Below are 13,755 nucleotides of genomic sequence, written 5' to 3'. Positions count from 1 at the left end.
AAAATGCTAATCCCATGCCATAAGTGAGGAGGAATTAACTTCTGATATGTTGTTCAGTGTTTCAATCTTGCTCAACTTTTCATGATCCTGTTTGAGGTCCTCTCAGCAAAGTCACTGGGACTGGTTTGCCATTTCCTTCTCCAGTTCATTTTACAGATGAGGATTTTGGACCAATTGGATTAAAGTGACTTGCCCAGGGTCACCCAGGTAGGAAGTATCTGAGACATATTAGAAATCAGGTCTTCCTGACTCCAGGTCTGGTTCTATTTAGCTACCTTATATGATCCTATTAAGTCCTTATTTATTAATATTACAAGATATAAATGTAAGTATGTATGAGGAAGTAGAACACTTGGAGTTACAAAATTCTAAGAGCCATAAGGCCATAGCTTTATCCACAAAATGGAAAAAAATAGAAAACTGCAGAGATCAGACATAACTGAAATGATTATTGCAGAGGTTAAAGTTTTATGAGCCATGCCCCTACTTTTTTTTCTAGTAGTTTGACTGTGATTAGGAGAAGAAATATAAAGTACCAGGCTAGCTAGACCCAAGGAGGAGAGCTTGTGGTAGGTCGGCATCATCAGCATAAGTAAACAGAACATATTTTGGACATCCAGTTACAACTTGATTTCCTCACTTTTGGTACTAAGTTAACAAAGAGTAGCCCCTGGCAGAGTTCTTCCTAAGAGATCACTTCTTCAGATCAGGTCAAAAGTCTCTTCTAGCCCACAGGGTTCTGTTTGTTTAATTTTTTAAACCTTTACCTTCTGTCTTAGTATCAATTCTAAAATCAGAAGAACAGTGAGGGCTAGGAAATCAGGGTTAAGTGCCTTGTCTAAGGTCACACAGCTAGAAAATGTCTGAGGCTAGATTTGAACCTAGGCCAAGCCTGGTGCTCTATTGAAGAACCAGCTCCTATTCCCTACCTCTGACCCCCTTACCCCTAGAGCCCCTGCAGGAAAGTTAATAAAGAACCACACCCTGGAATGTGTTAGGAACTGATAAGGATCCCAACCCCAGGAGTTCCTGTCAAGTTCTTGTTCACTCCCTCCATCCCAGGAATTCTTGTGCACTCCCCCTACCACTCCAGTATAAAAGACCTGCAAACCCCGGAATTGGCGGTCAGGCTATTTTTAGAGTGCCAAGCCCAAGCTGCAGTTGGTTTAATAAACTCCCTCCTGTGTGTTACATTGTTGGTTATCGTTTTATCTTTGGGGTCAATTCACTGTGCTACCTAGCTGCTCCCTATCCAGAGGTTTTGAACCTATTTTGTCCCATAGACCCTTCTAGCAATCTCGTGAAACCTATAGACTGTTCTTGGGATATTTCTATATAACATAACATAACATAACATAACATAACATAACATAACATAACATAACATAACATAACATAACATAAATAGAATTAATTACAAAGGAAGCCTGATAATAGTGAGTTAGCAATTAAAAAAAAATTCAGAGGTGCCAGGTTAAGAACCTTGTCTAGTAAGTAGCAAGTTGATAGAAAGCTAGACCTGGAGTGTAAGAACCTGAATTCAAGTCTAGTCTCAGCTCACATTGACCTCTTGGGGAGCAGGAAGAGATAAGAGGGAGAGAGAGAAAATGGATCATAAAATATCAGAAAATAATTATATTGACATGTTAAAAAAAACACACACAACAAATCTGATCTCAGATACTTCCCCCAACTATGTGACCCTGAGCAAATCACTTAATCTCAGTTGCCTAGCTCTTGCTGCTCTTGTCTTAGAGGAATTGAAAATAGAGAATTCACCAACCCCCTCCTCCCCAAAAAGCAGTGATTCAAGGACACACTCTTCCCTGTTCTTCCAGCTATGACTCAGACATTTTCCCTATGCTAATCAACAGTATAACTGTATCAATGTCAGGAAGATGCTATTGCCATGGTGAGCCTAATCTACATTTTGAAGATGCAAGGAAAATCCATTTGGAAGGAATAAAGGGCAAATTTATATTAGAAAAAGCAAACATTAATAGGGGCAGGGTTTTCAATTCTTTTCTGCCAAAAGCAGTATCCTAACATTATGAAAATTGTGCTAAAAAGGGGGTGGGACAGCTAGGTAGAGTACCAGTCCTGGAGTTAGGGGGATCTGAGTTCTATGTGTGACTTGGGCAAGTCACTTAACCCTGATTGCCCGTCATTGCCAACCTTCTGCCTTAGAATTGATTTTGAGACAGAAGGTAAGGGAGAAAGACAGACAGAGAAAGAGAGAGAGAGAGAGAAAGAGAGAGAGAAAGGGAGGGAGGAAGATAGGGAAGAAGGAAGGAAGAAAGGAAAGAAGGAAAGAGGAAACTGGAAAAAACAGAACAATTAAATAGTCAGAAAAATCACTCTAATTAAGGTATAAAAATGGAGACTTGAATCCAGGACTTCAATCTCCAGAAGTCCTTGCTCCACTTCCCCAGAATGCTTTGTAATCTCACTGAATTATCACCTGGGCCAAGAGCAAATTATGATATAAAGGGTCTCTGCCATAGGCAGGGTCTCTTTCTCTTCCTGTCTCAGCTGGCAAGCAGACATGTCTCATAATGTGAGTAAAATTGAATTGGGCCTCTTGGCCCACCTGGCAGGTGCCTTTCTTACTTGTATTTTTCTTAAATTCTCAACCTTTAATAAACCTCTAAAAATATAATATTCCTTGCAGAGAGAAACAAATTCCTACCTTGCCTCAGTTTCCCCCAAAATTTTAACTGTTACAAAGGAAAGGAGTTCAGTGCTTTCCTCAAGGTCTTCACACAGACTACACTACACTACAAACCCAAACAGAGTCTTGAGACTCAGGTTGCTCTGGCCACTGACCCCTGCAAGTGGCACTGGGCTAGATGACAACTCCAAAGAGCCATGAAAATTGGGAAGCTTATATACCCTTTTAGGGAAACTGGGAACTGGGGACTGGAGAATGTAGTTGATTGTCTTTACAATGGCTACAAAGAAAATGAGGAATCCCAGACCAATTGGGGTTGGGGATGGGGGGGAGATTGATGCTTTCCTGTGGACACAAAAGAGAATGATGCGGGTCAAGGGCTGAGCTACCTAGGTAAAGGACTTTGGCCTAAGAAGAGAAACCATTGGGACAAAAAAGGAATTAAACACTTGATGGGATTAGCTAGCTCAATTTAAACTACTTTAAGATCTATTGTTAGTGCAGAGACTGTGAATTTGGGCTTTTCCCTCAGGGGAGAAACTCATGTGACAAAGTCAAACTTGAGATCTTCACCTTCTAGCTAACTAAACTGGGGGGGGGGGGGCAAGGTCATCAGGACAGTTTCTAGATTCAAGGAAGGAAGGAAGGAAGGAAGGAAGGGAGGAAGGGAGGAAGGGAGGAAGGGAGGAAGGGAGGAAGGGAGGAAGGGAGGAAGGGAGGAAGGAAGGAAGGAAAAGAAAGGAAGGAAGGAAGGAAGGAAGGAAGGAAGGAAGGAAGGAAGGAAGGAAGGAAGAAAGAAGTGCTGAAGTCATACATAGTCACCCAGAAATACCATCTCTGCAAGGTCTCTTTCCCAATACTCTGTTCTTGAATTATTCCATGGGACCAAATGTGTGCTTCTTTGATACATCCCTACTTAATTCCTCTTTGCCCTTATAAAACCATTTTCTTAGAGTGGTGATTTCTGGCCCCTTTGGGGTAAGAGTAGTCTTGAATGGCTTAAGGGAAGCCATAGATGGGTTATAAGCTATCCAAATTGTTAGACCTTCCACTAGGGAAGGCTGTCCCAGCTGGTGGATTTTTTTTTGTTGTTGTTCTCTTATTAATAAACCAATAATTGAATTCTGGGTGTTTGAACACACTTTGTAAAGTGCACCACTTCAAAATCAACTTTTCCAACCCCTTCATTTCTCATCTAGCACTTACGGCCTCCTCCTCTCAAAAATGAGGTTTCCAGAAGAGTTACTCTAGGTTCAAAGTGTTCTGTGGGTGCACATTCACTTAAAATGCTAGTTTAAAAGCTCTCACTGATTCTTTCTTTTTCCCATTTTTTCTTTAGTCAGAGAACATAATTAACCCACAGCAAAGATATGTAATTAAATAACAATTAGAAAATTTGCAACTGAACAATGTTCCCCTGAACACCCTTGTATAAACTTACATGGGATCAGGAGGGAGAGTCAGTGTATGTGTTGTGCTTGTGGCTTGAAGTGAACCTCCCCGAGGTTTCAGGAAGGGTACCTTTTGCAAGGATGCAAGACTCTGAAACTAAGCTTAAAAATAAAAAGAGAGATTTATTAATTTAAAAGGTAATGTTGAATATGGCCAGGAAGACTGCCTCCTAAGGAAAACAGCATGGATGGAAAGCTGTTCTCCCAGATGACATGATTTCTGAAGTCTTTATACTTTTTATGACAGTGACTTTGTGCCACACTGAAGATGTGACTTTAGAGTGGTGTGCACTGAGGCATGGGCAAGGGGGGTTGGTCATCTGACCAAAGTCTACCTTAAGACATAGGGGGTGACCTTCATAGTTTAGGGGACATGACAGTTGTCTTAGATACAACCTGATGGTATCAAGTGTTACATTTAAAATAGTTGTCTGCCATAAACTGTAATAATTAAAATAGTTAATGCTATAAACTGTAAGAGTTAAAATAGTTGAGGTTGTAAACTGTAGTGAGTAAAATAGTAGAAGATACAAATTGTGATAGATATAAGAGTGGGTGAGTAAATTTGACCGCAGAAAATATGTTTCACTACAGTGTCTTGGTTTTAAATCAAAATATAAGGTGGTCGCCAGGGAAATATTCCCAATTATTCAAATACCCAAGTCAACTGGGTTTTATAGAGATTTTAATTAATACAAATGTGGAATTAAAGAAAAGAGAGAAAGAGAGAAAAAGGAAATAAGTATAAAGGGCCTTAAGACAACATGGCCTAGACCTGAGTCTTAAGAGAGAGAGATCAGTCAGTCAGTCTTTTATCACTCACCACAAGGTCTGTCTAAGCACGGATTCTAGTGACACCAGGCCAGCTCCATCTCAGCTGACTTCATCATCAGAGAGAGTTCCAGCCAGAGTCTTCCTCAAAGAGCCTTCCAGCCAGAGACTGTTTCAAAGGGCCTCTCTCCAGAGCCTCCAGAAGGACAGAGTCCCCTCAGAGGAGCTCCAGCAAGAACTCCTTAGAGATTGTCCTCCAAGAGCTTCCCTTCTCCAGAGCCTCTCTCAAGAGATTCTTCCCAAGCGATCCTCATCAGAGCGATTTCTCCAAAAAGATTCTCTTTCAAGAGATTCTGCTTTTTCTTATATAGGGGTTTTTCTCCTATGTCACCTCCCCTAAGTCCTTACATCTAACAATCACAGTAGACGTTTTCCAAAGGACAACCCATTCTAAAAACACTGCTGGGTCGACTAATCCCCTCAAGAGAAAACCTCTAAGTAAGTTTTCACCTCTTTGCTCCTGGTAAGTTTACAAGTTGCCCGACCTTTATAGGTACTTAGCATCCCATTGTATCAATTCTAAAAATAGGCATGGCTCAAAGAACTCCCTGCCTCATCATAAGCATGGGTCCAAGTACTTTCATTGTTTAGCAAGGAGTTTTCTCCCCTAAAGCAGTCTTAAGTACCTGTGGAGTAGAGTCCTCCCATTTCTGATCCTGGTGAGTTCTTACATCAAAATGGGGAATGTTCCCGGTAGGGAATTTGTTCCAATGGAGGATTCCTCAATGTAGAAATTTTTAACATTCACAAGTCTGAGAAATTTCAAGATTTACACAAGGCATAGCCTGTAGGTGTATCTCTCTATCTAACTGGAATCTTAAGTATGATGCACAGAGGATAATCCTCTCAGGGTCTTACAGGAGTTATCAGATGTTTTGGGTTAGAGGTCACGAGAATGTGAGGGAACAAAGGATTTTCCATACTTACAGTTTGCCTGAAACATTCCTATAGTTTTGGAGGTACAATGATATATGCAGGGATCATGTGTGAGTGGGCACAAGGGAACCACACAGAGAATGTCAGATAGAAACCTACCTCTGGCTCTGCAGAACAAAATCTTTGTGTTGTTCTCAAAGTAGGCCTGTTCTTTGCTGAGGTGGCATTTCTGAGTCTGAACATCTTATTCTTCCTGACTAGTTGCTTGCCAGATGCAATGGTATCCCTACTTTATCTGCTCATTACTGACTATGGCACCTTCTATGCAGGGCTTGAATCTCCTTGGGTTTAAAGTTTCTGCCTTGCTGGGCCCTTAGTATAGTGGTTAGAACTTACCCAAGACTTTAATTTCATAGAATCATGTCAGAGACAGAAAGGGATCTCAGACTTAGTTTTATTGCTGGAAGGGACATTAGAAACCACTTATTTCGGGGGATTTCCAGGTAAGCATGGCGGCAGTCTAGATGCGGGACACTTCCCTTCCCCAGAACACACCGATATAGACTACCTCAAAAGTCCTTAAATTCAGAAGAATGGAGGAACTGTACAGTAGGGCGCAGCATTAAAGGTACATGGGATTTGGGCATTTTCACACTATAAGAGGGTGAAAAAACTTCCACATCTACCCTTCCCAACCCCACCTACGGAGCCAGAGCCAGCGAGTGAGTGAAGGGCACCTCTAGAGTGAGCAAAGGGCACCTCTAGGTCCTTGGGAGCTGACTAGGACTGCTGGGGACCTACCCCTGAAAGCAGCTAGACTGGAAACCCAGGCGCGTAAGGGAGCGCAGACCTTAAGTGCTTAGAGCCAGTGCACGCCAGAACCAGGGAGTGAGAGGCACCTCTAGAGTGAGCAAGGGGCACTTCTAGGTCCTTTGGAGCTGACTAGGACCGCCAGGGACCTACCCCTGAAAGCAGCTAGACCAGAAACCCAGGCAGGCAGGGGAGCACAGACCTTGGGCGACCCTGGGAAGGTAGCGCAGAGAAGAGCTGCAAAGGACTGTGGAGATTCAAGAGCTTGCCTCAGGCAAAATCCTTGTTACTTAACTCCATACACAGAGAACCTGCCCAGCTTATTCAGATTTCTGACTAATAAGGGAAAGTAAAACATTCATAGTGATGGATAATTAAGCACAGGAGCCTCAAAATCCTTCCAAAAACAAACAAAAATAAGACAGTGACCCTCAAAAATTTTTATGGAGGAAAAATCCAGGCTACAGAGGAAATGCAGGAGGTTTGTTCGTTTGTTAGAAGCTACCAATGGCCTATGCATTAGAACCCTGAACCAATTAAATTTATAGGACAGCTTCACTATCTTTTTTTTTTTTTAAACCATTACCTTCTATCTTAGAATCAATACTGTGTAGTGGTTCCAAGGCAAAACAGTGGTGAAGGCTAGGCAATGGGGATAAAGCGATTTGCCTAGGATCACAGAACTAAGTGTATGAGGTCAGATTTGAACCCATGATCTCCCATTTATAGACTTGGCTCTAAATCCACTGAGCTACCTAGCTGCCCTCTGCTTTCTGCCTTTTTTTTTTTGGATAGAATTCCAAATGGGACAGAACACAGTCAAATCCTGTTCTGTGGAACTTCCAGACTATACTTCCTGCTTCTACTCTTCACTAGACTTCCCAAAAAACAATGAACAATGAGACTAGGGCCATATAACTTCTAGAATTTCCCTAATTCATAGCAACATTGCAGGTTAGGTAGTTTAGAGCTATGGCAACACATATTGTTGATCTTGAAATTCCCAATTACTTGCCTTCATCAGTGAACATCACCATTATTCTTTCTTCTTCAGTGTCACCCTTCTCTCCAGCCTCAGTGGTCCACTACCTTATTTTTATCCCTCTCCCCTTGCTCCCTACCAATATCTCACTAAAGGACTGACCACTTCTTTCTATGTGTTTTCTAGAATGCTGACTCCCTAATTGCTCTCATATTAAACTTCTTTTCTCACTCCTTTCTTTTGTCACTTACTCATTGAATCCTAGCTCCTTCATGGTGACACTACATCTCTTTTGATTCATACCCTATTACCCTCCAACCTTCAACACACATACTCACTGGACATAGTGGTGAAGTTCATTCTAATTTGTTGCCCCCTATTGCCTCTTCTAAGCAGATTCTCTTCATGACATTACTTAGCATCTTTCTTTGAGATTAATCTCATCTAAATTTATCATAGGTTAAATATAGGTTCTAGTAGTTTTTATCTACTGCCCCCAAGACATTGTCTCTGCTTTCTCATACATGGGACTTAGTGCTCACAGTCTTTCTTTCTACTCCAGCAATAATTCCAAAGGGCTTTAACATACATGTTGATATTCCCTGAAATGCCCTAACCTGGTAGCTTCTCTACTCAACGTCCATGACATATTCTTTCACTCTACTTCAGACACACACAGGATTGATCACACCTTTGTCATATACAAGTGTTCCACTTCCAAGTTTAAGAACTTTAAAGAATTTAAGAAACATTAGAGAATTTCTTTATGTGGTTATAACCTTTTAATTTTCCAACTTTCCTTATGTCTCTTAAACCTACTCTTCATCATCACATCATATATTATCACATATGACCTCAAATTCCTCTATCCAAACATCACCCATATTCTAGCTACATTTTTATTAATAAATCAGTTCAGATCAACTCTACATTATCCTCTTGAGTTCTTTACTACTTCTTTTCTTTATCACTTTTTAAAAACAAATTTATCAATTTACTTTTTTCAATTATATGCTATGAACTTTAAAAACTACTCCACCCTACTTAGACTGCACTTTGGGGGAAGATAAAGTTGTAATCTCCTGATTGAATAATGAAGGTACTTAGTTCTCACCTTATAGTGAAGCTAGAACTTTAAGCTAAGTCTATTTTTAGATCTAATACAAAAAGGTGTTAAATAACTATAAAGGTTAAATTAATCACAAAAAGGTCAAGTAACTCACAAAAGGTGAACTTAACAAAGAAGTGTTAAGTAACTCTAAAGATATAATCAAATTAAAGAAGGTGAGAACTAAAAGTATGGGCAGTCCTGGAGAAAAAGCCTTTAATGTGATTGGTAGATGTGAAAATTTAGAGGAGGAGACACAAGGATGAAAGGCCAATATATATGAGATTTTTCATCCCTCAAGGACACACTCTCTCTCTTTCCCTGATTGGCGGTGGAGAGTTAGCTGAGAGCTGAGTGCTGAGCCTTTTGGCATCTTAGTGTGGCTACAAGGTATTGTCCGGTTTGGTGGTGTGTTTCTGGCTGAATTTTCCTTCTTTCCTTCCCAACTTTTTCCTCTCAGAAGCATCTAATCTTCTTCAGAGATTTCTAGAGGTGGGGAGTTTAAAACTCCCCCTGGCATAGGCCAGGTAGGAGAAATCCTATATCCTCCACCCTCTTTCTCCTTAAATTCCTTCCCTCTATATTAATTAAATTATCATAAATTTCCAGACTGACTTGGGAATTTTATTTGTCGACCATTTAAATCTAGATTTAAAGTCACAAACTTAAAATTATGTGACAGTCTGGTGACCATGAAGGAATGTGACCAGGACCCTCAAATTTCTGTGAAATCTCTTTCCTTTCTTTCTTTATTACTTACTCAAGTCAGCCTTTTAAACAGTTTGAAACACAGCTGCGAGATCTGATGAGTATAAAACATTTTTATTTCTCTTGTTTCTACTTAATTTAAGGCACAATATACCATTTACTCCCCAAGAAATAAATGAATTTACACAAAATATTCCCACATATGAACAAGATGCCTTTCTGTTAACAAAAAAAAAAGATGACAGACATATTTTTTCAATATAATCCATCTTACAAAGATGTTGAGAACCTGCGACAGGCTTTTTTTAACTGAATGTGAGAAAAATAAAATAATTGCTCATGTCAACAAAACCTGGGGGTACAATGCAGCACACTGGCCATCTCAGGATCCCGAATGGGACTATAACTACTCTGAGGATCATCTACAACTATACGGTTGTAGAGAGGCAGTCTTAACAGCAATGAGAGAGTGTGCAGACAGTACAGACAAGTGGAAAGAATTTGAAAGAATTAAACAAAATGAGGAAGAGACACCCTCCAGATTCATGGAGAGAATAATTGAGTTTGGGGTTAAATACCTGGATTTTGACCTATCTAAAGAAAATTGCATAAGATAAGTTAGAAGGCACTTTGTCAATAACTCTTGCAAAGTGATTAGGGATTATTTTAGAACACATTGCCAAGGATGGCTAGAGATGGACCTTGAAGGATTGCAGAAAACAGCTTTATATGTTTCAAAGGGAAACAAAGAAAAGGAGGAAGAAAATAATAATCTTATGGAGGAAATGAAGAAAGAATTGAGATATTTAAAAGATATGATTACTAAACTGAACAGTGCACATGATACTCAACCAATGGCACTTGCCCCTCTCCAGGAATCTAATTATCAATCCGTTACCTGTCAATTCTGTGAGAAGAAGGGCCACAGAATGGTAGAGTGTAGAACTTTACTCAAGGCACTCAGAAGGAATCTGAAGTTTAATAACAACTTTAGAAGTGATAATTATAGAAATAACTATAATAATGATAATGGAAACCACAACTTTAGGAATGATAACTATAGGAATAGATATTGGGTAAATGATAATTCAAACCAAATGACTACACAACAATATAACTTAAGTGGTGCTCATCCAAAAAATACTTGAGGTTCTAATCCCCCTGGGGGGGTACACTTCGGGGGGGGGTGCCCAAGAAACTTCCCAAATACAATGAAGGTGTTTGGGAGGGGGGACTGGGGCACAGGAATCAGAGGATACAACCTTTGATTTTCTGGACCCTGATGTCCTACTATCTGTTGTCCCTACTCACTGCCCCCCCCATACTAATGAACTCCATGTTACCTTAAAGGTGGGTAACACCTATTATGATTGTCTTTTAGACCCTGGAGCTTCCAGGTCTGTATTAAAGAGTACACCTGATTTACATTGTTATTCCATTGACTCAGAGAGTGTAATGGGAGTATCAGGAATACCCCAAAGAGTTGAAAAACTTTCCCCTAGAATGTACCCCTAGAGGTGCAACATTCCTTCCTTTTGATGCCTGACTCCCCTTTAAATTTGCTGGGGAGGGACCTTCTATGCAAACTCAGAGCCACAATAACTTGCTCCCCAGATGGTTCCTAATCATTGGAAGTACCTGAGATATCTTTAAATTTACTCCCTATAATTCTCTCAGAGAGTCAGGAGGGGAAAGAGCATCCCACCTTTGTAATACCTGCAGATATACCGGACTCTCTTTGGGCCACATCTTCTTCCGATGTGGGCTTACTAAAATCTGCTGTTACTGTGCAGATAAAAACTAAATCTAGCCCACCTCCTTCCATTCCTCAGTATCCCCTCTCAAAAGAGGCACTCATTAATTAAACAGGGAATAATAATCCCTTGTAAATCTGAATACAACACACCCATCCTGACCATTAAAAAAACAAAAAGGGGGCCCAATGGCAAAGACCTCTATATATTTGTACAGGATCTGAGGGCTATGAACAACCACAATATAAAGAGATACTCCATAGTTTCCAACATACATATGATTATTTCTTGTATTCCTAGTACAGCTACATACTTTACTATAGTAGACTTGTGCTCAGCCTTCTTTTCCATATCCATACATGAGAACTCCAGGCATATTTTTGTTTTCACCTGGAAGGGCTCTCAGAACACATGGAGTTGTCTGCCCCAGGGTTACGTAGAAAGCCCGAGTTTATTTGCACAAATTTTGAGCCAAGACAGAGATAATATAACATTTAAAAATAGTAAATTAATCAAATATGTAGATGATCTGCTCTTGGCTTCAACAGATGCAGAAGCATGTCAGGAAGATAGTAAACACCTTCTTTTGGAATTGCACAAAAGAGGACATAAGATCTCAAAGGATAAAGGTCAGTGGTGTCTCCCTAAAGTAGAATATTTAGGGTTCATCCTGACTGTGGGTGCCCACTTTATTTCTCCCAAACGAATTGAAAATATTCAAAATTTAAGCACTTCTACCACTAAGAAACAGTTGAGAGTAATTTTAGGAGCAACAGGATTTTATAGACAGTGAATTCCTTGCTATGGGGAAATTACTAAACCCCTTATAGCACTAACAACGGATTCAGTCCCTGAACCCTTCAAATTAGAGCCAGAACACTTGTCAGCTCTATCAGATCTAAAACAGGCTATCCTATCTGCCTCTGCTCTAGGCATCCCAGATTACAACAAGCCATTTACTTTGTATGTACATGAGCAAAGAGGGGTAGCCTCAGGTGTTTTAACTCAGACTTTGGGACCTTCTCAGCACCCAATTGCTTATTATTCTGCCCAATGGGACGCAGTAGCATCAGGAGCACCACCATGTCTTAGAGGAGTAACTGCTAGAGCCTTACTAGTGACAAAAACTGTTGATCTAGTATTGGGATTCCCATGAACATGAATTATATGCCCACATGAGGTAGAAGCATTATTACTAAGGCATAGAACACAGACATTCTTGGATCAACGAATTACAAGGTATGAAATAACTTTGTTAAATAACGAAAACATTACTTTAAAATGCTGTACAACCCTTAACCCTGCCACCTTGCTTCCAGATTTACCAACTTCAGGAGAAACATTACACAATTGTGAAACACTAGTGTCCATGGCAGAAAAGCCTCAAGATATGTCTTGGACACTCCCTTAGACAATCCAGATCTGGTCTTATTTATTGATGGTTCCTCTTTTATGAGGGCTGGCATATGCTATGCTGGAGCTGCTGTAGTCACAGAATTTGCCACTGAGTGGTCAGCTTCGCTGCCCTCTAATATTAGCGCTCAAGGGGCAGAACTCACAGCTCTGAAACACTCCTGTATAATTGCCAAGGATAAAAAGGCAACAGTTTATATGGATTCTAGATATGCTTTTGGCATTTGTCACTCAGTTGGGATGCTATGGCTCCAGAGAGGATTTTTAACCTCAACTGGAAAATCCATAGCTAATGCAGAAACTATTAATGAAGTTCTTTCTGCTCTACAGCTGCCTGAAGCCCTAACTGTAGTTCATTGCTCTGCCCATACAGGTGGCACTGACCCTGTCTCTAGGGGAAATGACCGAGAGGATGCTGCTGCAAAGCTAGCAGCCATAGAAGGGCCTGAATTAATTTTAACATTAACAACCACTGATGACTTAAATTCATCACTTTCCTATAATGAAAAGGAAGTGGAAAATGGAAGCAAAAATTCAAAGCAAAACAGATCAATGGAGTATGGGTGTCATCTGAAGGAAAACCCCTGCTCCCTAGAAGTTTTTATCACCAAATTTGCCAATCTATTCATAAAAATGGTCATTTTGGCACCCAGGGCATCATGGATTCTGTTAAGAAAGTATGGATAGCCCCTGGTATAACTACTATAACCTCTAAAGTGTGTACAGCCTGCTCTATCTGCCAAGCATATAACCAACATGCCTTTTGTGGCAAAGCCTTTGGTGGGCATCCTCTGGCTTACACACCTTTTTAGCATCTACAGATAAATTTCATAACAATGCCAAAAGCTGAACAATATAAATTTAGTCTAGCCATAGATACTCGGAAGCATTTCCCGCAGCCCAAGCCACAACAGCTTTTGTTGCATAGGTGCTTTTAAAAGAAATTATTCCTCTCTTTGGCCTGCCAGCACGTATTGATTCCAATAGGGGAAGTCATTTTACTGAATCTGTTCTAAATCAGATATATTCTTGCTTGGGGATAACTCCAAAATTCCATGTTCCATATCATCCCCAGAGTTCAGGCCAGGTTGAAAGGATGAATAAAGAACTTAAAACTATGATTGGCAAATTATGCACTGAGACCCATTTAA

This window comes from Monodelphis domestica, chromosome 2 (genome assembly GCF_027887165.1).
Source record: "Monodelphis domestica isolate mMonDom1 chromosome 2, mMonDom1.pri, whole genome shotgun sequence".
Classification (NCBI taxonomy): Eukaryota; Metazoa; Chordata; class Mammalia; order Didelphimorphia; family Didelphidae; genus Monodelphis; species Monodelphis domestica.
This window is presented reverse-complemented; position numbering follows the sequence as displayed.